The following is a 22,938-nucleotide window of genomic DNA, read 5'->3' as shown; positions in this document are numbered from 1 at the left end:
TACAACCTCTGTGATCTTGAACAAGTTATTTCATGTGACTGTGTCTCAGTTTCTTTATCTATAAATTGCGGGTGGGGGTAATAATAGTGCCTATTCAGAACTTGAGAGTGAAAATTGAGTTTTCAAATGTAAAACACAAAGAACAATACTTGACATATATGAAACACTTAATATATGTTAACACTGTATTCCCAGTGCACTATAGTATGTTACAGTCTCATGGCAGAACTCAGTAACTATTTGCTGAGTGAATCATATTCTTTATTATAAAACAAATGCTTAGGACAAGATAGCACTAGAAAATATATTAAATAAACAAACAGAAAGCACATTATTATTGCCCTCAGTGAATTTAGAATGTCACCAGGAAGAAGAATCACCCCATAAATTATTTTATAAAAAGATAAAAGAGGTGATCAAGTGGTCATACTGGTAGATAGAGCAGCATATGTCAGAATAAGTCTACATACAGGCTCGAATGGTCTGCAAGAGGCTTATTAGAAAGGTAGGACTTGAACTACATCATGGAAGCTAGTTGAGATGTGACTGACTAAACACACACTGAAAAGGGGCTCCTTCCACACAGCAGACCAGTTAGAGCAACACTGCAGGTGGACTGAGTATGAGTCAATCTGCGGGCTAAGAGGTCATCAGTGCAGCTGGCAGGCAGTCACTTTTTGTAACTACTATTTTAAAATAGCTTTTTTTTCTTCGAAATTTAAATTACTATCTGTGTTTTGTCCCCAAATTAAGAGACATGCTGTTAGAGGAGAGGTAAGGAAAAAGAAGATAGCAAATGAATATAACGGTTTATTAAAGCCCATTTGCTTGCTTCCCTTTCTTATTGCTCTGCTAAGAAAATACATCAATGTTAAGCAGTTTTATAGACAGCAACCTTTTCAAAAAGTTAACTGTGACTTTTGCGGTTTTTCTTTTGTGTATATTTATCTTTATACCGAATAGGAACACAGAATCACGATGTCCTTTTGTTTGTTATATTCATCTCTATTTTTCAAGGTAATGATATTCATAAAATTTTTCAGCCCAGAGTCTAGAGAAATTTGTTTCTCATCTTGAGATATCTGCCCAATATCATTTAAAATAGGTTGGTAATTTCAGGGTCATTTAAATAGGTCAGTAATTCTCTGAAAAATGCCTTTTTTCATTCAATTTTAATGAAGTAGCAAAAATTAATAAATTGGCAAACATGTTAAGAGCAGGAACAAAAGCATAGGAAGCAAAACAGACAAAAACTGAAATGTGCACAGACCCTGAGCGGAGAGAGAACTTGGTATGTTTGAAAAACTGAGAAAAACAATGGGACAGGAGTGTAGAGAGTGAAAGGTATAGAGTTATGAAGGAAGATGGAGAGGTTGGCAGCCTCATATCAGAAAGGATTATATAGGACCTGTCTAGATATTTTTATTTCCTTCTAACTGCAATAAGATGCCATCAGAAGGTTTTAAGCAAGGTCTAATTCAAGTTTTTGTTTTGTTTCATTTTGTTTTAATCCTGCTGTCTGCTTTGCACACAATTAGTTTAGGAATCTAAAAATAGACATGCTGAGATCAGTTAGAAAGTAATTTTATTAGGTAAGAATTGATGATGATTTGGTTTACCATGATGGCAGTCAAGTTGGCGATAAAGTGGGTGGACTTAAAATATATTGGTGGGCTATAATCGGCACTGTTTGATTAGATATGGAGGGTAAAGAATAGAGGAATCGGGATGAGTTTCAGGTTTATGGCTTGAGAAGTTTTATTAATTATGGTGGTGCCATTTGCTGGTTTGGAGAAACCCAGGGGAGATAAAAGTGTCAGAGAGAAAAAAATAAAGTTAAGAACAGAGTTAAAATTCCTCTAAGGGCCTATTATATTTGAGATTACAGAATGAAACCTCAGTAGTCTATGACAAGAAGATATTTGAATATATGAGCTTACTGCTGAGGTAAGTTTGATTTTAAAATGTAAATTTGGGAAACATAAGCAAATAACTTATATTTAATGCCATTGAAATATTTGAGTACATTATAGGGGCAGAGCAGATTTACAGAATATATAGGATAGTGCTAATCATAGAAACCAGGATAAGAGCATGTGTAAAGATAGAGAAAATGATCAACAAGATAAGAATAAAAATGCATTCTTTAAATTTTGTAACATAAGTTGTCAGTGGTAACTTGGACAAGAGCTGTTTCAATCAAGTAATAGAGACAGAGCAAAATAGAAATTATTTGAAAGGATATGGAAGGAGAAAAAAATCAAGAGAGTTGTCAACAAATTTGACTAAGAAAGGACATATATATAGCTGTCATTTCATGTTTTCCATAACATTCTCCATCAGTAGTGTTTCGCTTAGGATTTTCAGTGTTTAGTACTTTAACAAGTATAAGGAATTTGTTGGATATCTTTGCTTTATCACAAGTTAATATCTAGCTTTACTTTTTAATGATGAGCTTCTTTTACTTTAATGGTGTTTTTTAGGAGAGAATAAAATAGATACCATTGATGTGCACATTGGTAATGCTGACAACAGCTTACCTGAAGATCAGACTTTAATTGACAAAACTAGATTAATTCTTAACATCCATTTCAAGTGTAAGATACTAAAGTATCTGAGATTGAGCCCAGATTTCATCTGCATGGAACCCTGATGTCAATTTGATTCCCTTTTTCTATCTGATACTCTGTCTACTGGATGCATTTTGCAGAGTTTCATCCCTTCCTCCTGGATACCTGGTGGTATGCTGGATGAGAGTGTCTAGGTGACCCCACAAGGCCAGGAGAAGGAAATGTAACCTCATGCATAATTGTGAGTGAACTATTCACAATCTTATGTTCCTCTAAAAAGGATCTTAATTAAATCTTCTCTCAAAATTCCTGTCATTTTCATATTATAAAAGCTATTTAAAACCTATTCTGGTCAGTCTCTACATTATCATTTACTTTACACACACACACACACACACACACACACAAGAATGGGTTCCTCTAAGTAACCTATAAGAGATTTAAAACTGTTAACACATTTGAATTTATGATCACTCAGAGCCACAATTCACTGTTTAATCACTGAAAGGGAAAAGCTATAATCCTTCCATAATAAAATACAGTATTCTTAGGTATTTTGCTAAATTACCTACCAACACAGAAATTTCCAAGTATGCTAGAACTAACTGCCCATGCATAGGAAAACTGGGGGACTTAGAATTTATTTGCATTACATTATAACTCTTTCTTCAAGCTGCTGCTTTCTTTTAAAGAGGTGCTTTTAAAAATCTGTCTAAATGTGTCAAGCTGATATTCTCGTTATTCAGAGACAGTGTAACTGTTCTTTGCTGTGGTCAATAAAATGCCCAGTGGGTGGAACTACGCTAAGGGTTTGCATAGTGAGGCCAGGAGCTCTCAGCACAAAACAGATTTATATACAGGGTAGGAGTCATTGAAATCAACTTGAATTTCAGTAGAGGTTTTCAACACCATGGCACATATTTTAGCTGCTTATAAGTTATACACACCTTCCTTTATTACCTATATTCTTTCATTCATCTTCATTACCTCTCTACTGTCTCTCTGTGTTCCCTACTTCAGTCTTCAAGTGAAAAACCATTAAGTAACTTTGGATATCAACTTCAACTTCAACTTCAGAAAGCAATTGTGTAAACAAGTTTTCAAATTACTTTAGCATTGCAAATGTTCACAAAAATCACTTGTCTAGGTCATTTCCATCTGGAAGATAAATTTTGTCTGAATTTTACTCAATATTCTTTTGCTTACAGGTTTTAGTTTAAGAGATACTTCATATATGCATAAAACAACTAAGATGTAATGGAAGTGGAGTTTGTTACAGTTCTTCTCTTGGCTGTGGCCCAAATCTTAATAGTGTCACCCTCATTTTCTTCAGATCTTTGATATATTGCCCAGAGTTTATCTTCATAACTGCATTACTGATTTTATAGTTTGTAAAATAACAGGTCAGGAATTCCTTGTTGTAAAATATATGTCTACCGTAAAGTAGAGCAATCTTTCATTCTGAGAGGCTGATACATTCATGAGGACTAGTAGAGGAGCAAAGGCTCAAGCTTTGTGCCAAAGGGGAAGCTGATTTAATGTTTCCCATTTAAAATTGTTGTTTCAGTGTGTGGGGTAGTTGGATGTATTAGACATTATAGGAGATGGCATCTTTCACCCCAAAGTCACCCATTGAAATCTGAAACAAATTGAGAATGACTAGAAGTAAGTACCATAAAATAATGGTACATAACTTTTTAGTGGAACATCATGAAAACCACAAATTTCACTTTTCAGTATTTTGGTTTGTTTGCTATTGCTTATTTTCCTTGCCTAATGTGTTCATATCATTTATATCATCAAAACCAGGACACTTTTGAGGGTGAACATCAGTGCTAAAATACCTAACATTATTTTAAATTTTGAAATATATACAAGTATGTTTGTATATTGTTACAGCTGTACCTTCTACGTCAACTGGGAAAACACTGCAATTTGTTAAGATGAAGTTAAAAAATAATGAGCACCACAGCCAATTTCAATTATATGTCTTCATTTTTTATTTAGTTTCTTTAGTAAGAACATTGTTTTGTTTTAAGATACTGTTCTACACCAAAGTATACATTAAAATTATATTATTACTGCAAAAAATGCAAATAACTATATCTTCATTGTTGAACATATTATAGGATTTACGCATCTCAACTATCATTTCACTCAACCATAGTATAAGAGAGCTAAATGATCAAGTCCAACCATATTGCAGTTGGTTACATTTGTTCATCTTTTATTACTGCTATTGGACTGTAAGTCCTTTGAGGGCATAAATTGTGTCCCATCAATATTTTTATCTTTAATTAGTACAGTATCTAATGTTAAATTGATACTCAATAAATGTATGTCATACTTATTGATACATTAATGAATAAGTGAAACAACCTAAAATTGTTTCAATACTAGAGTGAATAAATTGTAATTTCATACAAGGAAATGTTATTCAGCAATGAAAATAATTATACAAATATAATTTTGAGCAAAATTTTCAGACACAAAAAAGAGCATAATATGTATTTCCATTGGTATTGTTAGGGAGGAAAAACTTTTCCTCTTAGGTTCAGTTCTTAGGGGCCTGGGAATTAAACTGACAAAGTACAGATCAACAGAGGAAATATTTATTCATATGCATACAGGAGCTAACAAAAGAAGTAGCTAGTTTGCTGAATAGTTGAAGAGAGAGGTTTATATACCTAACTTAGTAGAGGAAAGGGAGGAGGGCAGAAAAGTCTTCTATGGGAAGAAGAAATAGATTTCTTTAGGAAAGACAAATGAGTTTCTAGGCCAACTAATGGGAGATAAGAAAGTTTGTGCTATTTGTTTATGCAGGTGTGAGTGCCATTCCATCTTCTTCATCGCAATGAAATTTCCCAAGAGACAGGATTTATGGTAGCTTCATTTCTCAGAAGTTGTCGCTTTTAGTCAGATAAGGGAAGCTCCAAGAAGGCTTCTTTCTGCATCTGTTGAATTTCAAATCTCTTTAGGTGAAAATAATATTCATACCTACTTTGAGGTTCCAAGCAAGGCCCTGCAATATCACGTTAAAAGAAAATAAAAACAACAACAGCAACAAGGAAACAGGCACATTTATAAAGTTAACAGTCAAGATAGTGGCTACTTTTGTTGACAAGGAAGTGATTGACAGGGAACATGATAGGACTTTTGCACTGTTGGGTGTATTCTATTTCTTGCTCTGGGTGGTGGTTATGTAGATGTATTTAGGATGTGGAAATTCATTGAATGATATCTGCATGGTTGTATAATTTCCTCAGTATATTTTTACCAAAATGTTTATAAAAGAAGGATGAGAGACTAAATGAAATAATTTTACTTTGATGTATAATAGACAGTGATGTTTAATACGTGGAGTAGCAGGTAGAGGAGAAATCATAGAAAGTATGTCTTGAGGACCAGTGTCACCATCTTTATAATTAATCAAGAAAAGATTATGAAAAGCAGATTTCTGAAACTGCTTGACTGAAGGACAGGAAATATTCACCCCTCTCCTCTGAGATATATTTGAGTCTCAGACCTGTATGATTAATAATCTACTTTGATCTCCACTTGGATGTCAGAGAGGACCTCAAGACTATTTCCCAAACTGAACTCATCATCTCTTCTTCCTGCTGGCTGGGCCAGATGCATCACTTGCTTCCTGATTTGGTAAATGGCACCATCAACAATTTGGTTTCCCAAGCCAGGGCCCTGGGTGTTAAAACTGACTCATCCAAGCAATCAGTATATTCTGTTGATAATCCTTTGTGTATATCTCTAGATATGTTCATTTCTCTCAATCTTTACTGCTCTGTTCAAGTCCAGAGCATCACATCTTTCACCTGTATCATCACTGCAGCAACCATCTGACTGTTTTGCTCATTCCAGTCTCATCTTCACTCTCATTTATTTTCTACAATGCAGGCAGAAAGTTCTTCCCAACTAGATCTAGTGAACAAAACAAGTGGTATTTTAAGAATACAGGGCCACCCATTTTTCACAGAACTAGAAAAAAAATTTTACAATTTGTATGGAAACACAAAAGACCCCGAATAGCCAAAGGAATCTTGAGAAAGAAAAATGGAGCTGGAGGAATCAGGCTCCCTGACTTCAGACTATACTACAAAGCTACAGTATTCAAGACAGTATGGTACTGACACAAAGACAGAAATATAGATCAATGGAACAGGATAGAAAGCCCAGAGATAAACCCATGCATATATGGTCATCTTATCTTTGACAAAGGAGCCAAGAATACACAATGGAGAAAAAACAGCCTCTTCAATAAGTGGTGCTGAGAAAACTGGACAGCTACATGTAAAAGAATGAAATTGGAACACTCCCTAACACCATACACAAAAATAAACTCCAAATGGATTAAAGACCTAAATGTAAGGCCAGACACTATAAAACTCTAAGAGGAAAACATAGGCAGAACACTCCATGACAAATCACAGCAAGATCCTTTTTGACCCATCTCCCAGAGTAATGGAAATAAAAATAAAAACAAACAAATGGGACCTAATGAAACTAAAAGCTTTTGCACAGCAAAGGAAACCATAAACAAGATGAAAAGACAACCCTCAGAATGGGAGAAAATATTTGTAAATGAAGCAACTGACAAAGGATTAATTTCTAAAATACACAAGCAGCTCATGCAGCTCAATATCAAAAAAGCAAACAACCCAATCCAAAAATGGGCAGAAACCTAAATAGACATTTCTCCAAAGAAGATATACAGATTGCCAGCAAACACATGAAAGGATGCTCAACATCACTAATCATTAGAGAAATGCATATCAAAACCACAATGAGGTATCACTTCACACCAGTCAGAATGGCCATCATCAGAAAATCTACAAACAATAAATGCTGGAGAGGGTGTGGAGTAAAGGGAACCCTCTTGCACTGTTGGTGGGAATGTAAATTGATACAGCCACTATGGAGAATAGTATGGAGGTTCCTTAACAAACTAAAAATAGAACTACCATATGACGCAGAAATCCCACTCCTGGGCATATACCCTGAGAAAACCATAATTGAAAAAGAGTCATGTACCACAATGTTCATTGCAGCACTATTTACAATAGCTAGGACATGGAAGCAACCTAAGTCTCTATCTACAGATGAATGGATAAAGAAGATGTGGCACATATATACAATGGAATATTACTCAGCCATAAAAAGAAACAAAATTGAGTTATTTATAGTGAGGTGGATGGACCTAGAGTCTGTCATACAGAGTGAAGTAAGTCAGAAAGAGAAAAACAAATACCGTATGCTAACCCATATACATGGAATCTAAAAATAATGGTTCTGATGAACCTAGGGACAGGACAGGAATAAAGAACAGACATAGAGAATAGACTTGAGGACATTGGGGGAGGGGGAAGGGTAATCTGGGACGAAGTGAGAGAGTAGCATTGTCATATATACACTACCAAATGTAAAATAGGTAGCTAGTGGGAAGCAGCTACATAGCACAGGGAGATCAACTCAGTGCTTTGTGACCACCTAGAGGGGTGGGATAGGGAGGGTGGGAGGGAAGTGCAAGAGGGGGGGGATTTGGGGATATATGTATACATATAGCTGATTCATTTTGTTATACAGCAGAAACTAACACATTGTAAAGGAATTATACTCCAATAAAGATGTAGAAAAAAAAAAAAAAAGAATACAGTGCCACCGAGATGTATTCTGTGAGAGCACAGCAAATAGAGCTTCTAAAAAATTGGAAAGAGTGAGCACCAAATTTCATATATGCCGCAAACTTAGAACAACAGTCTATTTATATACATAAACAATCTCCCTATCTATCTTAGAGTCAGCATTCTAGAGAAAAGGTTGTTTTCTCAGTCATGCTAACACATGACTTCTCAGAAAACACATGTTTTCTCAGTCACACTAACACATGAATCCAGATTTTAAAATAAAGGCACCCACTGAAAATGAAGGATGAGGTGGTGTGATTTCTAATCCTCCCTTTTTTGTTTAGTTGAAACTGTTTTTGAATGTTTGCTTGCTGAAGTGTAAAGGGAACCTCTTAAGGTGTAATTTTGCACTTTGGAAACTTATTTTCTTAGGAAACAATATTTGTAGGGTTCAAAGCCCATTTTCCATTCTAATTTAAATTATGTGTAGTTGTCTAAACACTTTGAGCTCTTTTTTCCCCCTGAACATTCTGAAATTAATGGGCTGTTATGTTTTTTCTATATGTTTTTATTTCAGTAATTTGGCCCTTCTACTTCAAGGCTAAGAAAATAATCTTGTATATACTACCAACTTAAAGTACATTATCTTGTGTCATTGTTTCTTTTCTTTTTTTTTTTTCTTTCTAAAAATGACTGGTTGAAAATGTGTGGTGGGTTTTTATTTCTAGGTTAAGCTCTACCTAGAATATTTCCAAGGACTGCCACAAAATCTATGTGTGCAGTACTTTCTGCTACTTTTGGAAAGCTGCATATTTCTGCCAAATTTTAACATCTTATATACTTAATTTCTGTGCAAACTCTTTTTTGGAGAAGGTTCTGTATATGTTATTGTAGTTCCCACTTGAGTGGTTCTTTGTGTCTTCAGCAGGTAGCAATTGTTGTAAAAGACTTCAGAAAGTAATAATTGCATCATAGTTGCTTTGAAATTTAAAAGCTTAGAATTTTCCTAGGAAGAAGATAGGAGACATCTCAGAGCAATTTGGTTTTGTTGTATATGCTCTCAAAGAAAACCAGTGTTATTAATATCATGCCTCAGCACCATCACTTTTAAAACCTGTCAGGGTGGCACCGTAAACTTGGAAATGGGCAGTTCTTAATTTTCCAGTTTGAAATGTAAAATATAGACTTCAGTCAATATCCAAGTTTATTGTGTTATCCTTTTTTAATAGTGAGAGAAGTAATGGCAAGGCCTATAATTTCAGGAGAGAACTATAGATTTAACAAATAGAAAGTCTTAATATCTTCAGCCCAAAGTTTACTTTTGTTATTTTTTCCCACTTGAAAAGCCAATATCTTTAATAAACAAAGGTGACAATATTTATTTTCCAAAGCAAACTACAAGCAAAAAAGAAAAAAAGAAAAAAAAACTAAGAAGAATGGGATTTTCCAGATTTACCTTGACCAAAGTTTACTATTGAATTGAAGTTTTTGCAATGACTGATTGTGTTTGTTATATTTAGCTAGCTCTACATAGTGTGCATTTGTTAGGTGGGGGAATGTTAACTGACTCCTTAATGGTCTATTTTTACTTCATGTGCCTCCTATCACAGGTAATGGAAAACACGAATAGAATAGATGACCTCTTAGATTTTAACATGTTTCAGAGTGGGGACAAATTTTTCATCGAAGTGCTTGCAGGGTTACTACCTCAGTTTATAATCTACCTAGTCACTATTTTATTTCTATTTAGTTTGCTCTAAGAACTGCCTCTAGTGTTAATATGTATATATATGGAGATATATATATATATATATTCATACATAAACACACTGAGAGTACAACAACTAAAAGTTAGTCAGATTTTTGCAGAGCCCTTCTTCAATGTGTTTTGTGCCCCTCCATTTTAGGTAATCATAGGGAATGCATTTATAGAGTCTGGTATAACACCATGGAAATAGGCTAAGTTTCAAGCACTAGCTGTGTCAGTTGGAAAGAAGGTGTCACTTGCCTTGAAAAGAAAACTTTGAAAATGTATAGGCATTCTTTTAAAACCAGACTGAAGTATATTATTTTATTTCAGAGACTTAAGTTGTGTTTTGTGTTTCTGAAATCTTGCACCTCTGCATATATGAAAATAATGGGATATCTTTACATTTACTCGATTTTGGAGAATTGTTCCCTTGAAATTCCAACCTCACTACCAAATAACCTAAAAGCTTGGTGAAGAATTCTCCCATTTACTACCCTCCTTTAAAAGAAGTGATCAGACGGTGATAAGGACAAAAGGGACCATTTTAAAGTTAGACAAGGGAAAAAAACAGAATTCTTACCAGTTTCATTCTGATTCTAGTTGTTAGAATAAAGTTAAACCTTCAATCTTAAAAAGAAAATCCTTGGAAGTTTTAATTGAACATTTTACACACCTAAAAATCTTGCGATGGTGCTTTAAGTATCAATGTAGCATATGAAAGGCTTTGTACAGACAAGTAAAATTTCCTTTTCTGAGTGTTCAAATGTGATAACATCATCTAGTCATTGTTAACTTGAAATCAAAACTATCAGACTTTATTTTTTTATGATTTAAGGAAGGTGAAGTTAGGGGACTAGAAGACGTCTAAATTGGCTTCTACAGATCCAATGATTTAAATGTAACCAGTTTGTTGGGACTTCATAGCTAAACTTATGTATATAACTGTTAGCTAAGCTGTAAATTGTAATAAATATATTTGCAATTATTAAATGTTAAAACGAAATAAAGGCACCCATTTTCAGACAGAATAGTCCCATTTGGCTGCTTTGTATAACAAAGGCTGAAAATTGCGAGATATTTTCCATAAATTGAACGTGTTAAATTTGTACCTCAAAGACTTTGATGAAAATACATTTAAAGCATAGATATAATGTATAACACTCTGGAAAATTTATCCTGGAAATTATTTAAATGTAAAATTTTAGATAACATGAAAGCCTATGAAGGAGTATATCATTTTTGAAAACTCTTTTAGGTGGTACGTGAGCAAAAACACTTGACAGCCACTGTTTTATTAGATTAAACGGTACAAAGACCACTACCTAATGGAAGAAGTTTTACCATGAAAATTATCAAAGTAACACTACAATTGTCATAAACTCTAAAGTAAGAAAGACATACTTTTTTCATTATTTTCTTTAAGGTAGTAAGCATTTTACATCACAGGTTTACATGGGGTTTTATCTTTTTGGCATTTCAATATATTATACAACAGTCAAAAAAGAGATTTTAATGATTATGACTGTGGTATGGAAAAATAAGAGTTTTAATTTGCTCTATAAGGAAATCCATGTCCATCGCTATGATTATTGTAAATTTCCCTCATTTTACACAAGCCAAATTCTCTCTCAAAGCATGGGATTTCATCTGAGAGAAGAATAGAAAATTCAGTTCTAAGAATGTAATACATTTTTACTGATATAAAGGATATTTGCAGGTAGTATTGAAATGTTCTCCTGCCTTGAAAACTAAACAGTTCAGAATACAACAGAAAAGAGAGTGAAATGTGATAGCATTTTGCTATCTTAAACTTAGCTTATTTTTCAATGTATATAATTTTACATAAATTTTAATATCATAGCAGTGGCAAACAATCCTTTCCACTGTCTACAAATGACAAGTGTTTAACTTAATTATCAATAATCATTTATTCAAATATTTTTGAGAAATAATTAAAATCTTTTAATTACATATTTTCTTAAACCCAAAAAATTTATTCAAATATAGAATATAAATACTTATGCACAAATTAAGAGTTTAAAAATCTTGCTAAAGTATCATTACAGAAAATACTATGTAACTTTTCATTCCTGATAAACTTAACTAATATTTATTACCAATAATTCTTAACCATCTAATTTCTGTTTTTAGCTTTATATTTTCTACAGTTCAAATCTAAATGTAAAATTTCAAAACAACAAATACTTTGTTTCCATGGCAACATGTTGAACATCGCTACAATCATAAACCAAGGATTCTTTATTATTTAGTAAATAATGAGAAACAATAACAGCAATTCCAAAATATTCACAAATGTAACTAATTTTCTATTGCTTTCCCACAAGGACTGGCACATAGGTTTATTAAACCAAGAAACTTTACCATTAGTGTAGGTGTCCAACAGAAAACGTCCTGTCACTAAACATCATCTCATTAAGAGTCATCAAGAACAAGCTGTACCAAGAAGAGAAACTGCATAACTGAAACAGTACAAACAAATAAACCAAACCTTAAAGTAGAAGCCATCATGGTCATTGATTCTTAGAGAATCTACCAAATGAAAGGACTCAGTGGATTGGTTGGGTAAAATAGCCACCAGGAGAGACTGGAAATGATATGCTAACTGGTAGATGGAGCAGAGATTTCCAGGAATGAAGAGAGGAAACGGCAGTAAGAAAAGAAAACAGAAAACAAAACAACAAAAACGCATCTATCTTTTTGTCTTTTGGAATTAAGGTGAGCCACAGATTAAAAACAGATGATGTCCATCCACAAACAACTGAGACCGTCAACCCAGGAATTCACTGCTGGCCCTCTGAAGATGAATGTCTTCATGAGGACAATGGATAAGCATAGAACAGTAGGAAAGACAATAGATAGACACAGGGTCAGGAAGCCTAAGTATATTTAAGATATCTACAAATACCTTCAAATATTACTTGCTTGGATTAGAAACTCTTTAATTTAAAGGATAGTCAGCTTGCTGTGCCAGTAAACTAATTAATATTGTTTTAGGCTCATTATATTCACTAATATAAGTTGGTGTTAAGACTGTCTGCCCTATGTTTCATATTTTCCTAAAGATTAGAAAATTGTTAAGGGAGGATGTGTTAACCTTGCTGTATCTTATGAGGTTATTATCTGAGGAAATTCAAGAAAATATGTTGAGACTTCTAGTTGGGTGAGTTCCTATAGTCAGTAGTATCAGCACAACTCATATTATTTCAATGTCAGGTTAATGATCTGAGCATTTTCATTCACTAGCACCTCAGGTACCAGGTTCTGACATAAACAAGAGCCAGTTTAAGAAGAGTGATTTACCAGTGGTAATGAGGAAAGTTTCCCAGTTAATTCAATTCAGTACAACATTTCTTTCCTTTTATTCTGACATCAATAATGCTGTGGACTGTTATATGACAAATAAATTCAGTGACTCAATATTGATGGGATGGGACTGATAGAGACATTATTTCTCTCCAATACATTGCTAGGAGCAAGCATCTCAGATCCTCTGGATGATTTTCTAAACACCCTTGGGACTCTCGGGACTTCCACTCTAAGGTGGTGACACCAAGATGCCCCTAATGTTAGTCACCTGAGGAAGCATGAGACAGCCCTCAAGAAGGACTTCACACTGCTTCTCTGGGACAATGGGAGAAGGAGCAAATCTATACATGTGCCGCTGAGTTGGGAAGCAAAGTTGAGACACATAGTAATGCTGATTGTACATTTAAGTCTAGAGACCCAAATTGTACCTTCTTAATTAAATTCTGAGAAGGAGAAGGGGAAAGAGGTTCCAAAGGTGAGGTCAGAAAGTCAAGTGAGTCCCAATCTCATAAAGAGAAGTCTACAAAGATTTGAGTTATATATTTTGTGAAAAAATGAAAAAAAAAGAAAAAAATTACACACAGAAGAAAAAGTTTTTGCAAGTTTGTAAAACCTTAGAGCATTTTTAAGTTACCTATGTTTGCTTGTTTTTACTTGGGTTTTTGTTGTTATTGTTGTTGTTCTTGTTGTTTTATGGTGGTAATATCTATCAGTACATTTGACATTTTACTTAAACATTTAGGAAGATGTACATTACAAAAGCACTGGGATAAGGGAAGAGATGTAAATATACTTTCCTTCATTAATTTATTGATGAGAAAATAAGCATGCATGGCAGACGTTTCATGGAACAGGATAAAAATACAAAATATGTAAGACCATTAGCTTTTACATTTACCTAATCTTTTGCCAGAACAAATTGAATAGAAACGGAAATGAGTGTGCTCTGTATATCTGTGATATACACGTAAGGTTTGGCTTTTTCCTCCAACATTAGTATGGGGTGTTCTCCCTGTCCTTGACTTCCCCCTTTCATGCTAAATCTTGGGTTTAGCTTTCTTCCAGAGCCCATTTTCGCCTACCTTATACTTTTAATTTTCATACCATTTTATACTCTAGAATCATTTATTCCACGTTTTACAAAGTCGATCTGCCTTAAATAAGGCTGTGAGATACATGAAGGCAAGATCTTATCTGTCTGACCAATATTATATTCCATGGGCTAGTAAAGGTCCTTTTTATACCCAATAGATGGTTATGCAGTGACCAAAAGTTCACTAGGCAAGTGATATTTTTCTCTTTTCTTTCCTTTTCTTAAAAGTAACTGACAAAAATTTACTAATTGACCAAAGTCATACTATAAGCACTTCATATAACTCTTCTTTATATGAAATAATATTGCCACCAAAAAGGAAATAAAATCGCACTTCTGAATTCAAACTACAAAGCACTGGAGACAGCATTTAGACAATGAATTATCCAACATTTCAATATATCACCAAGTCTTAATCCAAAGAATGCACAGATGACTTCTGTTTGCTACATACTGACAAGTTTCTTCTGTGTTCTTTCTTTCTGAGCTTTATTTTCCTTGAACTATAGGAAAAGAGAAATGTTTCTGTATTCCCTGTTGCTTAACTTTCAATTAATCCAGTGATTCAAAAGAAGGAAGCTTGCCTGTGCTCAATTTTATCATTCCTTAATGGCAGAATTAATGGCAGAATCATTAAATAACACAACCCCCCTCACCTGTTGCTTTGTTTATCCTGAAAAGACACAGAGCCCTCCTCTGTAAAAAGCAGGTTTAGAGAAAAAATATTATTAATTACCTGTGAAAGAACTTCAAAAAGAGCACACATTAAGTTTCTTTAGAACATTTCCATCTCCTTTTTAAATATAAAAAATATAGAGGTAAGTCTTCTGAGCCATTATAAAACAAGCTATCTTCTCTTGTGCTCTCTGGGAATAGAAGCAGTGTGAAACAGTGAGGTTTAGAAAACCCAAATGTGGAGAATCTTAGAGGTCCAGACATTCTCCAAGAGAAACATTTTCCAAACTAGTTCTTGAAAGATGATCTTCAGAGAAGAGAAAAGCCTACAAAGTTTTCATGGACAAAGATGTTTGGAAAATACTACATAATAAATCATTTGTTTAGTAATACATAGAGATTAAATATTCTGGGAAGTACTACAGGAAAGAAATGTGTTTAATTTTGGTGACAGAATAAATTTATTGAGGTTTTATCTCATTTTTAATTTTCTGCAATGTCCTCTTCTCCTTATTCAAGCAAGGAGCCAGACTCTTTCTGATTTCTTTTGTCTTGGCCCAAAGCAGATGATTATTGAAGTGATCAATTTCTCTTCTTTCTCTCTTTGTGAAAGCCTAAGATTATTAAAGAAAGGATGGTAGTGACCTAAAGGGGAAAGAGAGAGTTTTGAACAAAGTCATAAATGAGACATTTCCCCAGCCTGGGAACCAGTCCTGAAATCAACAGGTCCTGGGTATAACACAGATGCATTCTCATTTTACGACATTGCCCATGACAGATGACAAAATCCAGAGAGTAATGGCTGCATGGTAGGACCCTAGGTCCCAGGGCCTTAAACTTTAGAAAAAGAAAAAGTCCTGTGGCCCAAGCTGGGCACAAAAGCCACAGTGTAGCCTGCCATATGGGATCACATGGTCTGAGACAATGAGGATGTCTGCAGTTGCTGTGATCATGAGCGATAGTCCCCACATCTTTTGCTGGAGCATTCTAAACCTCTTGTGTTCTTGTACAATCTGAAATTGTAGGCAAGAAGTAGAGAGACTCTGATAATGACTAATGTTGAATTTCCTGACAAACTAGCAAGATGGGTAACTCAAAATTGAGTTTATTTTGACTTCTAAATAGATACAGTATTTCTTATCTATTTGTGTTTATAAAATAAGACTCAGACCACTTCACTTATTTTTATCTGAATTTTCTTCTTAAGTAACAATAATTAGCTGGACACATTTAAGGGATTCAAATATATTAAATGAAAAAGATCCTACTCAACTACTGTTCCATGAAATGTATTTGGGGAGTACAGCTCTGTAGCCTCCCTTTGAAGGAATTTCCTCTGTTAGAAATGTATGTTGCCACAGTAGCACACTCCTCTCTACTACCACTCAAAGAGCAGATACACAAATTCTAATCAGTAGCCAAAGGGAGAGACCCATCATAATGTAGCTCCTGTGGCATCACTTATTTTTTAAATATTCTAGCATCTGGGGAAGCTACCCTCCCTCCTACCAGCCTGATTATGTGCATCTTCGTGAGCCCAGCAAAGGAGTCCCTTTGCTTTGATGTGTCTTTAAAGCAGAGAAATTTTAGTCAGGAGCCTGTGGCTAAGGCTTAAATATTCCAAGCTAGAAGACATTTGTTAAAATATGCCCAAATTTACAGTTAGCGATACCAAATCTAGACTAGACTCCTGAACTCAAATCTTTGCTTTGCTACTTAATTGTTGTGAGCAAGTTATTTCAGTTTCTTCTTCTCTAATATGGGGATAATAATAATACCTACCTCATAGGATTATTTTGAGGATCAACAAACAAAGTTAAGGTATGTGAAATGCTTAGAAAAGTACCTGGCAGCACATATTATGCATTGTGTGCATTTTAGTGCATGTATGTTTTAATTAAATAGAAATACAATGCATCATTTCAAAGTTTTATGTCTTTTTCCATGTCTCTATTTTTGTTTCAGAATGCTCTAGGGTAAAAATGAAAATGCCTAAAGATCTCTTCTATTACAATATGTATAAACCAAATCTAAATATGTTTTTATAATCAATACATTCAGTACTCTAGATAAAAGGAGTACTCCAGATAAAAACAGAGAATCAGAAGAAATATCCATTTATAAATGCAGTTGGATAGATGTTACTTTCTATGAGTAACATTTAAAATTAAATCAATTGATATTAAATCAAAGTTTGAAAAAACTTCTGAAATACAGTGCAGTACTATATCAGTGGAAATCACATTTGGGTAAGAACGAGAGATTCTGAAAGCTATTGAACACTTTAGGGTGCAACCGCAGTGCATCATCACAGAGAAATTTGCTCCAGGTGTTGCAGTTATTTGGATACATGGGGAAAGTTCACAGCTCACTGGCCGTCAAATGTGAATTTCCATATGTGAAATGATTTAAGTCTATTACTCTGTGCAGGAAAAGAACGAATGTTCTAAATTGAGCTTACATTTGCTATTTATTGTCTGTAACCTTTCATAAATATTTGAATTTTCCTTTAAAACAGTCTTTTAAAGAGCAAAATATGTAATACTCTAATATCAGGACACAGGGCCAAACTAAGAAAAGAAAAGTTAAGTATTCTGAAGATGATTAGATTATTGTTCCGAACCTTTAATATTAAATAAAGTAGGTGATTCATACTTGGCAAATATCTCAATTTAATTGAAAAGTACTTTTGTTTTCAATAAAATTTCCTTTTTCAACATGTGTTTTCTGAGATTTAAAAAGGAGGAAATAGGGGCTTCCCTGGTGGCGCGGTGGTTGGGAGTCTGCCTGCCAGTGCGGGAGACACGGGTTCGAGCCCTGGTCTGGGGCTATCCCACATGCCGCAGAGCAGCTAGGCCCGTGAGCCACAACTACTGAGCCTGCGCGTCTGGAGCCTGTGCTCCACAACAAGAGAGGCTGCGACAGTGAGAGGCCTGCGCGCCGTGATGAGGAGTGGCCCCCGCTCGCTGCAACTGGAGAGGACCCTCGCGCGGAGGCGAGGACCCAACGCAGCCAGGGGTGGATAAATAAATAGGTGAATAAATTTATAAAAAAAGGAAAAAAAAAAAAGAGGAAATAAATAGAAAAATTAAATTTTACTTTTAAAATTTCCTTCGTAGTAAAAGATAACTGTTTTAAACAATTTTCTATCCAAAAAGTTATATGGAAACATAAAAGACCCAGAATTGCCAAAGCAATCCTGAGGAAAACAAACAAAACAGGAGGCATAACTCTCCCAGAGTTCAGACGCTACTAAAAAGCTACAGTAATCAAGAGAGTGTGGTATTGGTACAAAAACAGACATACAGATCAGTGGTACAGAATAGAGAGCCCAGAAATAAACCCACACACCTACGGTCAATTAGTCTTAGACAAAGTAGGCAAGAATATAAAATGGAAAAGTCTCTTCAGCAAGTCGTGCTGGGAAAGTTGTACAGCTACATGTAAATCAATGAAGTTAGAACACACCCTCAGACCACAAAATAAAAATAAACTCAAAATGGCTTAGAAACTTAAACATAAGACATGACACCATAATACTCATAGAAGAGAGCATAGACAAAACATTCTCTGACATAAATTGTACCAATGTTTTCTTAGGTCAGTCTCCCAAGGCAATAGAAATAAAAACAAAAATAAACAAATGGGACCTAATCAAATTTACAAGCTTTGCACAGCAAAGGAAACCATAAAAAAAAAAAAAAAGACAACCTACAGAATGGGAGAAAATATTTGCAAATGATGCAACCAACAAGAGCTTAATCTCCAAAATATACAAACAGCTCAAACTCAACAACAAAAAAAAGACAACCCAATCGAAAAATGGGCAGAAGACCGTAATAAACATTTCTCCAAAGAAGACATACAGATGGCCAGTAGGCACATGAAAAGATGCTCAATGTCACTAATTATTAGAGAAATGCAAATCAAAACTACAATGAAGTATCACTTCACACCAGAAAGAATGGCCATCATTAAGAAGTCTGCAAATAACAAATGCTGGAGAGGGTGTGGAGAAAAGGGAACCCTCCTACACTGTTGGTGGGATTGTAAGTTTGTGCAGCCACTATGGAAAACAGTATGGAGGTTCCTCAGAAAACTAAAAATAGAACTAACATATGATCCAGCAATTCCACTCCTGGGCATATACCAGGACAAACTGTAATTCAAAAAGGTACATGCACCCCCTATGTTCATAGCAGCACTATTCACAATAGCCAAAACATGGAAACAACCTAAATGTCCATTGAAAGATGAATGGATAAAGATGCGGTGTATATATATATATATATACACACACAGGCACACACACACACACAATGGAATACTACTCAGCCATAAAAAAGAACAAAATAATGCCATTTGCAGCAATATGGAGGGACCTAAAGCTTATCATACTAAGTGAAATAAGTCGAAAAGAGAAAGACAAATACCATATGAAATCACTTACATGTGGAATCTAAAATATGGCACAAGTGAACCTATCTACAAAACAGAAACAGACTCACAGACATAGACATCAGACTTATGGTTGCCAGAGGGGATCAGGGGAGGAAGAGGGATGGACTGGGAGTTTGGGGTTGGTAGATGCAAACTATTACATTTAGAATGGATAAACAACAAGGTCCGACTGTATAGCACAGAGAACTATATCCAATCTCCTGGGATAAACCATAATAGAAAAAGATATAAAAAAAGAATGTATATATGTCTTTTGCTGTACAGAAGAGATCGGCACAACATTGTAAATCAACTGTACTTCAATAAAAAAAATAAAAAAACAATTTTCTAAAAGTTTTAAGAGATATATCCAAAGGAAAAAATTGAATTTTTTCTAAAGTTGAATATCAAAACAGTTGAAATCTTACCCAATAAGACTTCTCTTCACATCAATTCTATTTCCTTGCATCCACAAACAAAAATAAAAGCAAAAATGAAGTGTTAAAAGTCATTAGAGATGCCCAAACTTTCAGATATAAGGACCAGGGGAAAACAAAGTATAACAAACATGTTAGAATAGTTTATCCTGTTTTTCTGACAACATCTGTTATATGTTCAAATTTGGAAAAGATACTACATATAAGTATAGGTTTCAGTTGCTTTGTGGCATATTCTACCCTAAATTTGTTGACACAGATGATGAAATTGAAACTTGAATAATATTCTACATGGTGATTACAAAATTACTGAAAATGAGGGGTCATTATTCTTCAGGTCTCAGTAGTACCTAATGATATAGTACGAATGACTGAAAGTTAGCAAATACCTTTTATATTTACTTAAGGACATCTATTTCATGTGGGTTCTCCTTATGCCAGTTTATAGCAATTGCACCATTATTCAGAAGGTTTCACACACAATTATTTTACTTTTTCTGCCAGATTTACTCTGAAAACCATTCATTCAGTATTTATTATTCTTTCAAACCTAATAACAGATTAAAAACAAAATTGGAAACAACATCTATGTTGTTCCCATAAATACAGAAAACCCACATTCTCATTCTCTTCCATCCTCTTGTCTTTGTTTTCCTCAGTCCTTATTTGTGTCTTTCAGCCTTTAGTTTCTCACGTCACTCAGTTGAATTCAGATAAAGGAAATATTATTTATTTTTTAAATTGTGATTAAGTATATGTAAAAATTACCATTTTAGTCACTTTAAAATGTACAGTTCTGTGACATGAAGTACATTCACATTGTTGTGAAACCATTGCAACCATCAATCTCCAGAACTTTCTTATCTTCTCTAACTGAAACTCCATACCCATTAAATAATAACTCCATATTCCTCCCTCTCCCCAGCCCCTGGCAACCACCATTCTACCTTCTATCTCTATGAATTTGACTATCATAAGACTTCATATAAGCGGAATCATACAATATTTGCCCTTTTGCAATTAGCTTATTCCACTTAGAGTAATGTCCTCAAGTTTCATCCATTTTGTAGCATTTATCAGAATTTCCTTCCTTTTTAAGGCTGAATAATATTCAATATTATATGTGTATATATGTGTGTGTGTGTATATATATATATATATATATATATATAACACATTTAATTTTTCTTTCATTGGCCAAAAATACTTGGGTTGCATTTACCTTTTGGCTCTTGAGAATAATTCTGCTGTGAACATGGGTGTGGAAATACCTAGTTGAGTCCCTGCTTTCAATTCTTTGGGGAATGGACCCAGAAATAGAATTGTTGAATCATATGATAATTCTATGTTTAATATTTTGAGGAACCACCGTATCGTTATTATCCACAATGGCTTCACCATTTCACATTCTTGCCAACAATGCTCAAGGGTTCCAAATGTCCACATCCTTGCCAGCACTTGTTATTTTCTGTTGTTGTTGTTATTACTATTATTATATATAATAATATATACTATATGTATTATTTATAATTGCTATCCCAGTGGATATTCAGAACTTAGTTATATGACACATAACTGAGCAGGAGGTCTTCTGCCCAGTCCCAAACTCTATGGAAAAGAAGGTACAAAAGAAGAAAGAAGAAGGTGGGACTGAGGGGAGGTGGAGAAGGAGGAAGAGAGAATAGATTTTGGGAGCAGTCCCTGTACATAGTGAATAGATACAGCTAAGATTATGATCATTTTGGTACCTATATACTCAGTGTTTTACACTTAGGAAAATTGTTTGTTTGTTGAATTTTGGAATTTCTAGGTAATGTATTATTCCAAATCAGCACTATCTAAAGGCGTGTACATGGATTAGTGTTTGGCTAATCAAAATGAGAAAAATAAGAACAATGTCGTGAGAGTCTTATAAACCTTGATTAGATTTTTAAAATTCAGAATTATGTCTTGGTTTTTAAATGCCCTACCCAGTGTATAAAGATAGTGAGAGAAGATCACATTTATTTTGCATTTTAAATTAAATATTTAAATTGCACAGTATATTACCTTTTAGGATTGTCTTTTTCCACAGAGCATAATTCCCTGATAAGCCATCCAAGTTGTTGAGTGTTTTAATCGTTCATTCCTTTTTATTGCTGAGTAGTATTCCATGGTGTGGATATAACATTGTTTAAACATTTGCCTATTGAAGAACATCTGGTCATTTATAGATTTTGGCTATTATGAATACAGCTGCTGTGAATATTTTTGTACAGGTCTTTGTGTGAACATAAATATCTATTTTTTCTGGTGTAAATGCTCAAGAGTGAAATTGCTGCATCGTATAGTACTTGCATGGCTAGTTTTATAAGAAACAGTCGAACTATTTCCCAGAGTGGCTGTACTATTTTACATTCCCACCAGTAATGTGTAAGTGATCCAGTTTCTTTGCAATCTTGCTGGAGTTTAGTGTTAGCTATTGAGTATGTAGGAAAAAATTTTTTGAACCCCAATCACTGATCATCTGGGCAAATAGAGGAAGAGAAGTAAGTTCTGAGAAGTTTTTTCTTTTCCTTCCTTCTTCCCTCCCTCCCTCCCTCCCTCCTTCCTTCCTTCCTTCCTTCCTTTCTTCCTTCCTTCCTTCCTTCCTCTGTCTCTGTCTCTCTTTCTTTTTGTGTATAAATACACCCACTTATTACTGGGAAGAATTCCTCTATTCTAAGTATAGCATAATACAACTAGTTTCATAGGACTCAAATGTAAGTAGTATAAAGTTAAGTTGTAATTGGAATATTGGAATTTGGGGACCAACGCTTGCATTTAACCATTTTAAACTCACTCATTACCAAATATCTACTGAGAGATTTCTGTGTAACAGGCATGGTGCCATTGTTGAGAGTAACAGATATGGCACCCACCTTTGTGGACTTCGTGGATGGAAAGGACACTGAATACATGAATAGAACTAGTAGTGTACTTTAAAGTCTAACCTGTACTGTAGATGAGAATATACTTCAACCCTTAT

The sequence above is a fragment of the Eubalaena glacialis genome, chromosome 5 (genome assembly GCF_028564815.1).
Source record: "Eubalaena glacialis isolate mEubGla1 chromosome 5, mEubGla1.1.hap2.+ XY, whole genome shotgun sequence".
Lineage (NCBI taxonomy): Eukaryota > Metazoa > Chordata > Mammalia > Artiodactyla > Balaenidae > Eubalaena > Eubalaena glacialis.
The sequence above is the reverse complement of the archived record's forward strand: the minus strand, read 5'-3'. Positions refer to the sequence as shown.